The following is a 10,000-nucleotide window of genomic DNA, read 5'->3' as shown; positions in this document are numbered from 1 at the left end:
GATAAACAAATATATACACCTCTGAAAACTAAAGTCACCTAGAAATAATAACAAAAGAACAAAGCAATAAATAACATAAAAGCGATAACACCAAGAAAATAGGAAATTAATATAAACCCGGCCGAACTTCCCTCAAGGTGAGACTGTCACAGGTGTTTCCCTTGACCACCTGCTTCAGTGTGCTTCCATAGGTGGGCGGGGAAGGTTGTGTCGCTGTTGTTCCGGTAACTAACTAAGCTTTTGGTGAGCCAGGTCGAGGGTTATTTGAGATCACGGGGTCCTGGGTGATATGAGGTCAGGTTGTGGACACTGCAGAGGTCAGGAGTCGTGTATTGGGGTCAGTATTGGCAATGGTTAAATCAAATTGATTTAATCATATGATTAAATCATTGATTTTTTTTTAATAAAAATCATTATTTTTATTATTATTTTATTTTTGACTAAAAGCATTCCATAAGTTAAATGATGTGCTCCAAAGATGGTAAAGTAAAACAACCTATTCATGTGCAATGATTTATTTATTCTCTTCAAAGTATATACTAAAAAAAATCCTACATTATTATATCCTCTTGCGGAAATGTTGCCAACTTGCCATATGTTTTTTACTAGGTAAAAAATCATCCTCCTTTAGTCTTTACTAACTTGGCAGGCAATGTATCATAATAACAACCAAGGTTAGCAACCAAACCGTAACAGAATAAAATTCGATATTCTTCTCTATGGTAATAATATGCTGTCATGAAAATGGCAGCCTCAGGCAACTCTTTCTGTCCTAAACCTGGTCCTGCACCATCCACAAACATGTATTGAACAGGCATGTGTCTGAATCCTTGACTGTGCTCAGACTTAAGAGCCGTAAACACTTAAACTTAAAGTAACCCATGGAGACTTTTAAGTCACTCAGCAGGATATATATATATATATATATATATATATATATATATATATATATATATATATATATATATATATATATATATATATATATATATATATATATATATATATATATATATATATATATATATATATATATATATTAAAAAAAAAAAAAATTTTATTAAAAAAAATCACCAACACTGATTGGGGTAATTTTCGGGTGTTTTGGGAAGTTTAAATGAGCCGCTGGGTGTGTGTGTGTGTGTGTGTGTGTGTGTGTGTGTGTGTGTGTGTGTGTGTGTGTGTGTGTGTGTGTGTGTGTCTCTCTCTCTCTCTCTCTCTCTCTCTCTCTCTCTCTCTCTCTCTCTCTCTCTCTCTCTCTCTCTCTCTCTCTCTCTCTCTCTCTCTCTCTCTCTCTCTCTCTCTCTCTCTCTCTCTCTCTCTCTCTCTCTCTCTCTTTATTTAAACATCAAGATACACTGGTATACATAAGACAAAAGGGGCGGGGAAATTGTCTCCATGCTAAAGACAACCTCTGTCTTGAGGTCGCCTATCCTAAAGCATTGTCTCGCCTAATGTCACTTGTGTTGTGTTGTGCTCAGGCGGATGTGACTAGGGCGGGTAAAAGCGACACCAGGCATGAGCCGCCACCTTCACCTGCTGGGTGTTCATTGCCCTAACGCCCACCTCACCCGTGAAGGCGTTCCACAGGTGGGCCGTGGCACTCGTGAAGGCCCTCTGGCACCTCTCTCTCTCTCTCTCTCTCTCTCTTTTTTTTTTCTTTAAACAAATTTTTACAAAAAAAGGAGGCTCAAAATTACACTTTTTAGGTATAATTATTCTAAGAGCCTGCGTATGGGACAAATTGAATTGTCGAATGTTTGAAACATACAAGCATACAAATACAAAATACGAAAAAGTAAAGAAAAACATGTAAAAACAATATGGAATAATGTCAGTTTGTCACTTCATATTTATAGTTTATAGCACTAGCGCACTTGGGTGTCCCTCACGCCACCTGTGAGCAGCCAGCTTTACCTGCTGCGTGCTCATGTTCTCCACTTGGGGAGTGGCTGCCGTGAACATGTTCCACAGGCGTGTGGTCCTGGCTGTATATGTGCGCTGGTGCTGCCTGGAGTGTGAGTCTGAGCAGCGCGTGGAGGGAGCCTCAAGCTGCTGGTGGGAACCCCCTGCACCTGGGCTTTGTGACACACCACCAGTGCTGAGACATCACGGCGGTGCTCCAGCGATGTCACAGTGGTGAACGACTCCTCCAGGTGCTCGCTGGCCTCCACCAGACGCAGTGCTCGTCGCTGCACTGCGTCGAGCCTCTGCATGTGGGTGGCAGCACTCGTCATCCAGCACAGGGCACCGTACTCCAGATACGGACGTATCTGTGCCTTGAAGAGAGTGAGGATGCCCCGTGGGTCGAGGGATCCCGCTACTCGTCGCAGGGCAGAGACTCGCAGGGAGGCCTGGCGGGCAACAGCTCGGACGTGGAGGTCGAAGCGCAGGCTTTGGTCCACAGTCACTCCCAGGACCTTGATGTGGCCCTGGAGGGCAGACTCTTGCCTCAAGACGCAGCTCGCCTGAGACTGCTCGAGAGGCGTCTGGGGACCGTGAGATGACCATGGCCTGCGTCTTCTCCGGGGCGAGGGTGACCTGCCACTCCTCTCCCCACTGCTCCACTAGACTGAGCTGCCTGTTGATCTCCTCGACGGCGCGCTGGCTGTCGGGGCGGCAGTAGGAGCGGGAGAGTGTGCAGTCATCGGCATACGCTGACACTGCCGATAGCTGCCGGAGATCGTCGATATATATGTTCCACAGGATTGGGCCAAGCACGGAACCCTGTGGAACTGAGGCATGCACTGGTGAAGGCCTTGATGACTGCCCGTTGATCACCACCTGAAGGGTCCTCCCCTGGAGGTAATCCTTGAGCAACATCAGTAGGGCACCCTGGACACCTTTGGCGCGAAGCTTCTCAATGAGCCCCGCGTGCCAAACCCTGTCAAAGGCTCCAGCAATATCCAGGGCTACCACGAGTGTGTCCAGGCCTTCATCCAGTGCGTCTTGCCAATCCTTGGAGAGGAGGAGGAGGTCCGCGGTGGACCGGCCAGGCCTGAAGCCAAACTGTCTATCTGAGAGGAGATGGCTTTCACTCAGATGCTGACAGATGACTGCAGCCACCTCTCTCTCTCTCTCTCTCTCTCTCTCTCTCTCTCTCTCTCTCTCTCTCTCTCTCTCTCTCTCTCTCTCTCTCTCTCTCTCTCTCTCTCTCTCTCTCTCTCTCTCTCTCTCTCTCTCTCTCTCTCTCTCTCTCTCTCTCTCTCTCTCTCCTTTATTTTTGTCACTCTTCTTATGTTTGTTTGTTCATTTCGTTATTTGTTTGTTTGTTTTTCTTTCTTTCTTATTTTCTTTCCTTCCTTCTTTCTTTCTTTCTTTTTCTCTTTTTCTTTCTTTCTTATTTTCTTTCCACTACTACTACTACTACTACTACTACTACTACTACTACTACTACTACCACTACTACTACTAGTACTACCACTACTACTACTACTACTACTACTACTACTACTACTACTACTACTACTACTACCATTACTACTACTATAGTATAAACAAAGTGTTTCATTCCGCCTATACTCTCGCGAACGTCAGTGTGACACTTGCGCATTGTTAGTTCATGATTGCATGAAGATCAACTTTATATTCAGATTGATATGTTTGAATGTTTGTGTTTACAAAAACCCTCAAGCCCTGCCTCTTACATGCACCGCACACATGCCGATTTGCATGATTAATACACCACAGAAGATAACGAAAGAACAGCTTGTACATCAAACAGTATAGTCTGATCATACTCGGACGATTTTTAGCCTTTCAGACACCCATATTTCATCTCATTCAGGTACATAAAGTGACATAATAATTATGGCTCTGCTTTGCACTTGCAAAGCCAGATGTCTTGTAATATACCTGAAATGAGAGTAATTATATTAATTTGAAAACTCATAGATCGTTCGAGCCTGATGTGACTGTTATTTGATACAAGCTTGTCTTTCCGTGTGCTTGTATGTTAGATTATTATACGATGCAAACGGCTGAGTTTTTTTTTTACTAAAATATCCAATATATTATTGAAAAATCAGCTTAAAATTATCACAACAGTTGATTTTCACGAATTTACGAGGTAGGAATGCGCAGGTGCCACATCTATGAAAATTCCCGCTTTTTTGGTGAACAGATGAAATGAAAGACTATACCACTACTACTACTACCTCCACTACTATCAGCACTACTACTACTACTACTACCTCCACTGCTATCAGCACTACTACTACTACTACTACTACTACTACTACCTCCACTGCTATCAGCACTACTACTACTACTACTACTACTACTACTACTACTACTACTACTACTACTACTACTACTACTACTACTACTACTACTACTACTACTACTACTACTACTACTACTACTACTACTACTACTACTACTACTACTACTACTACTACTACTTACTACTACTTACTACTACTACTACTACTACTGCTACTACTTACTACTACTACTACTACTACTACAACTATTATTACTGTTGCATAATTGTGCTTTAATTTCTTGAAAGTTACAGAAGAAAAATATAAAGAGACACAACCGGCATGAAATGTTTGTCCATACACTGTAAAGGCAGTCAGATATACATTTTTTTTGTCAAAGTGTTGTTTTTCATTGGCAGTAACCGGAAAATATATTCGTCAGCATGTTTTTTCGTTAGTTTGTTTGTCATCAGTGTGTGTGTGTGTGTTTAATTTAGTTTTCTGTTTTGTAATTACTTTTATTATTATTATTATTATTATTATTATTATTATTATTATTATTATTATTATTATTATTACTGCTACTACTACTACTACTATTATCATTATTATTTTTATTTTTATTCCCATTATTACCATCATTATTACCATCTTTACCATTGCTGCCATGACCACCTTATCCTATACGTTCCTTTAGTTTTCTAACTGTATCCTTCAATGGTACTGTTTATTAATGATCGTTTTCCCGTCCAGCAGAGTGTCGTGGCACAAGGACAGTCAAACACACAGGCACAAGAGTAGAGCAGGCCAGAAGTACCATGCAAGGACGCGACAGAAAGGTCAGTCATACTTTTATTTTATTCTTTGGTGATCTTGGAGTTACTACCACCACCACAAATCCCGCCACTACTGCTAATGCTAATGCTACTACTACTACTACTACTACTACTACTTATGCAAGAATTAACCAGCATCTTCACTCTTTCATCCCTCACGCTGGTAAACTCTGGAACAATCTTCCTTCATCTGTATTTCCTCCAGCCTACGACTTGAACTCTTTCAAAAGAGGGTATCAGGACACCTCTCCTCCCGAAATTGACCTTTCTTTCGGACACCTCTTTTGATTCTTTTTTGGGAGCAGCGAGCAGCGGGCTTTTTTTTATTATTATTATTTTTTTTTGTGCCCTTGAGCTGTCTCCTTTGTTGTAAAAAAAAAAAAAAAATACTACTACTATTAGTACTGCTACTATTACTACTACTCTTACCGCTACTTCTACTACTACTACTACTACTACTACTACTATTAGTACTACAACTATTACTACTACTTTTACCGCTACTACTACTACTACTACTACTACTATTACTATTGCTATTACTACTACTACAACTACTACTACTACTACTACTACTACTACTACTACTACTGCTACTATTATTATTATTGCTACTACTATTACTACTACTACTGCTACTTTTTTTACAGAAAAGGAGACAGTTCAAGGGCGTGAAGAAACAATACAATAATGGAAAAAAAAAGCCCGCTGCTTACTGCTCCCGAACAGAGTCCATAGGAGTGGCCAAAAAAACGATCAATTTCGGGAGGAGAGGTGTCCTGACACCCTCTTCTTGAAAGAGTTCAAGTCGTAGGCGGGAGGAAGTACAGATGAAGGAAGATTGTTCCAGAGTTTACCAGCGTGAAGGATGAAAGAGAGAAGATGCTGGTTAAGTCTTGCATAAGGGGTTTGGACAGTATAGGGATGAGCTTGATTAGAAAGTCGTGTGAGGCGAGGCCGCGGGAGGGGGGGAGGCATGCAGTTAGCAAGTTCAGAAGAGCAGTTAGCGTGAAAATAACAATAGAAGATAGAAAGAGAGGCAACATCACGACGGAATTTAAGAGGAAGAAGACTATCAGTAAGAGGAGGAGAGCTGATGAGACGAAGAGCCTTTGACTCCACTCTGTCCAATACGTAGAGCTGTGTGAGTGGAGCCCCCCACACGTGAGATGCATACTCCATACGAGGGCGGACAAGGCCCCTGTATATACTACTACTACTACTACTACTACTACTACTACTACTACTATTATGACTGAAAACCGGTTAGTCTTTTCTGTGACCTTGGCAAATAGCCGTGATGGGAGCCCGATGATACGTTTAAGAATAAATGAACTTTTATCTCGCTCTGCCAATCAAGGTGTGTGTGTGTGTGTGTGTGTGTGTGTGTGTGTGTGTGTGTGTGTGTGTGTGTGTAAGTAAGTAAGTAAGTAAGTAAGTAAGTAAGTAAATATTTATTGCCTTTAAAATATAAGAATATTGTTATATATAAACATAACATAAAACATGGCAATGGCACAGCCTGTCAAGCCGAAGCTTCCCGACAGACATGGAATTATATTATTTTATTTAATGTTTACATTGGCACAAAATTGGTACCTAATATATTATTAACTAACGTATAGAACAATAAGAATAATTATAATAATATGTTGCTGAGAATAACAATTACAATATCAATTATAATAATAATAATAATAATAATAATAATAATAATAATAATAATAATAATAAACATTATACTTGTGAAACTAAGTTCATACCACACACTACATTTGATTACTATTTTGACAATTATATAAATAAGTTTTCACAGATCTTTTAAAATGGATAAATTTATATGATTGAGAAGAGTCTTAATATGTAGAGGCAATGAATTCCACATTTGGGGACCTGAGTATAATATACTGTGCTTAAGAGAAGTTCTGAACTGTGGACATATGAGATTGATATCATTACCTCGAATGTTGTATGATGTGTGTACCAGTCTGAAAGGCTGACCTCCACAATACTGTGTAAGGCACTTGTAAATGCTTAAGAATAAAAAATATTTATGAATATTTGGAAAACTAAGAAAATTTTGTGTATTAATTATATTTCGTGTTGACTCAAACCTACTCATATAGAATATACACCTAAAATTTTTATTTTGAGCTACTGATATTCTCTTAATGAAGGACTGCCAAGTACAGGCCCAGACTGATACACAATAGGTGAGATGGGGATAACAAAGTGTGTAATAAATACTAGTGAGGATTCAGGTGTGAGATTATTGCGGACTCTGTATAACATACCGCACATCCTTGCTAATTTATTTGTGACAAATGAAATATGTTGATTCCAATTCATATTCTCATCTATGTAAACACCCAAAAATTTTGTGAAATTTACTCTGTCTAATGTGTTTCCCTCTATGGCTATAGGAGGAATGTTATATTGTAATGAACGATTTTGAAAAAAATATGTAATTAGTTTTGCAATATTCAGACTCAATTCATTAATTGTAGTCCAATAATTATTTTTTTCTAGTTCTGTAACTAAATTTATATGAAGATCGTTAATGTTTACATTATCTAATAAAAGATTTGTATCGTCGTCATAAATCGCATATTTGAATTTAAAACTTACATTAACAATGTCGTTTATATAGATGAGAAAGAGTATCGGTCCTAATATTGACCCATGCGGTACACCCTTGTTGATTGCCCTAAAGAAGAATACGTGGCGTTGCAATATACAGCTTGTGACCTATTGGTTAAATAACTTTCAAATAGTTTTAAGGGACTACCTCTAACGCCATAGTGACTTAGCTTACTCAATAAAATTTTGTGATTCAGTGTATCGAATGCCTTAGATAAATCTAAAATATTCCAATTAAATAATGTTTCTTTTCTAAATACTGATATACATTAGATATGAACTGTAAAATAGCTGTTTCTGTGGAACGACCTGCCCTAAACCCATGCTGGTAGTCTGTGAGTAGATTATTGTTTTAAAAAAATTACAAGACGGGAAGTAATAACTTTTCAAAAACCTTGCTAAATGCTGGAAGTATTGAAATAGGTCTATAGTTTTAATATCGGATCTACTGCCTGATTTAAGTAGTGGTACAACTTTGGCTTTTTAAGTGCATCCGGAAATATTCAGTTTTTAACATCAGATTCACTATGTGTGTTAATGGAATGGATATATTATTAGCTGTGCGTTTCAAAACAATTGGGAAATATCATCAAATCCGGAGGAAGAAGTTTTAAATGCCGTAATATATTTTCAATTTCTAAGTTTGTGGCAGGAAATAAATACATAGAAAAATTGGGAGAGTTGTGTAAATAATTTAAAATTCATTACCTACAGTTTCTGCTGCTTGCTGACTTGCTTTCAAAAATGTTCATTAAATTTATCTGGAATGTTATAACAAATTGATCGTAGCTCAATTTCACTGTTTTACCATCTGTAGATCTACCTAATAAGTTATTTATTGACTTCCAGTGAGACTTAGGGTTGCCTGGGCTAGCTAATAGTTGGTCTTGGTGATACTTCGTCTTTGCTTCTTTTAAAAGTGATGTTAGTCTATTTCTGAAAGCCCTATATTGCTCTCAAAAAGTTAAAGGCCATTTATATGCTAGTTTTTCAAGTCTATGTTTTTCTCTAATGCTCTTCTTTAATGCTGGAGTAATGTGTGGACTGCGATTATTTTTGTTACTAACTTTAATTGTTTTCTTAGGGAAGCAATTATCATAATTTGTTTTGAAATTGTTGTAAAATAGATTATGGGAGTTGTTAGGACATGTACAGTTTATGACATCAGACCAATCTGTGTGAGAAAGTGCAGCACTAAATGTGTCTAAAGCTTCCTGGGTGAACGTTCTTTTCGTTATGAATGTGGGAGGAGATGGAATATTATTACATTTAAATAAAGATATCACTGGAAAATGATCAGTAATATCAGTTTTGATTACATAATTTCCTACGTTGTTCTCAACACATGTGGACCAAATGTGATCTATAAGGGTGGCGGATGTGGCCGTAACTCGTGTTGGCAGGGTTGTCAGTGGAAACAGGGAATAACTATACATTAAATTCATAAGGTCCTGAATGTTATCGTCATTATTATGTAATAAATTCATATTTAAATCTCCAAAAATAAATATTTCACTAGGATTTTTATCTTTTGCAGTAGTTAAAATTTCATTGAGAACATTAAGAAAATTGTTCACATTACCTTGAGGAGGTCTATATATACATATAAATAAAAATATTTTACCATTAAATTTTACTTCCACTGCCACACTCTCAATAAATGTTTCCATTCGACTGAATTCAATTACTTTATGACCTGTGTACCTGTTCGAGACGTAAACAGCCACACCCCCACCATACCTGTTCCTGTTATTTGTGAACATTTCATATGCTGTCAAAGAATACAATGTAGAAATGCCTGCGTCGAGCCTGGTTTCAGTGAAACCAAGCACGTCATAAATTACATTGTCAGACAGTACAGTGTCTTTGAAATATTGGAAATTAGTGGATATGGATCTTACATTCAGTGTTAATAAATTAAAATCACTATTGTTACAAAAAGAAGATAAATTATCAGGAAAAATATATTCAGATTTAGGAAAGTTAATGTTTCTAGATCTTATATAAAACTGATTGACATCGATATCATTGTTATAATTGTTATCTTGCACACTTAAGGGATCAAAGCTTTCATAAATTTCTTGCCTGAATATTTCATCGAAATTAAAAACATCCATCAAATCTTCATCAGAAACATTAATAAGAGGAAACATGTAGTTATCTAGCGTAGTAGTAGTAGCAGTAATGGTAGTAGGAGCAGCAGTGGTAGAAGTAACAACAGTAGCTGAAGTAGTAGTAGTAGTTGTAATAGTAATAGTAGTAGTAGTAGTAGTAGTAGTAGTAGTAGTAGCAGTAGTAGTAGTAGTAGTAGTAGTAGTA

At 37.9% G+C, this 10,000-nt stretch overlaps 1 long non-coding RNA gene across 1 annotated transcript in view; it reads left to right on the top strand.

The window, feature by feature from the left end:
- LOC126990070 (uncharacterized) overlaps window positions 1-10,000 on the top strand; it is a 50,515-nt gene that overhangs the window by 17,847 nt on the left and 22,668 nt on the right. Inside the window, exon 2 of the long non-coding RNA XR_007743982.1 lies at window positions 4,962-5,044. This is a non-coding gene — a long non-coding RNA (uncharacterized LOC126990070). The remainder of the gene's footprint in view (window positions 1-4,961; window positions 5,045-10,000) is intronic.

This window comes from Eriocheir sinensis, unplaced genomic scaffold (genome assembly GCF_024679095.1).
Source record: "Eriocheir sinensis breed Jianghai 21 unplaced genomic scaffold, ASM2467909v1 Scaffold144, whole genome shotgun sequence".
NCBI classification, from domain to species: domain Eukaryota; kingdom Metazoa; phylum Arthropoda; class Malacostraca; order Decapoda; family Varunidae; genus Eriocheir; species Eriocheir sinensis.
The sequence above is the reverse complement of the archived record's forward strand: the minus strand, read 5'-3'. Positions and strand labels throughout refer to the sequence as shown.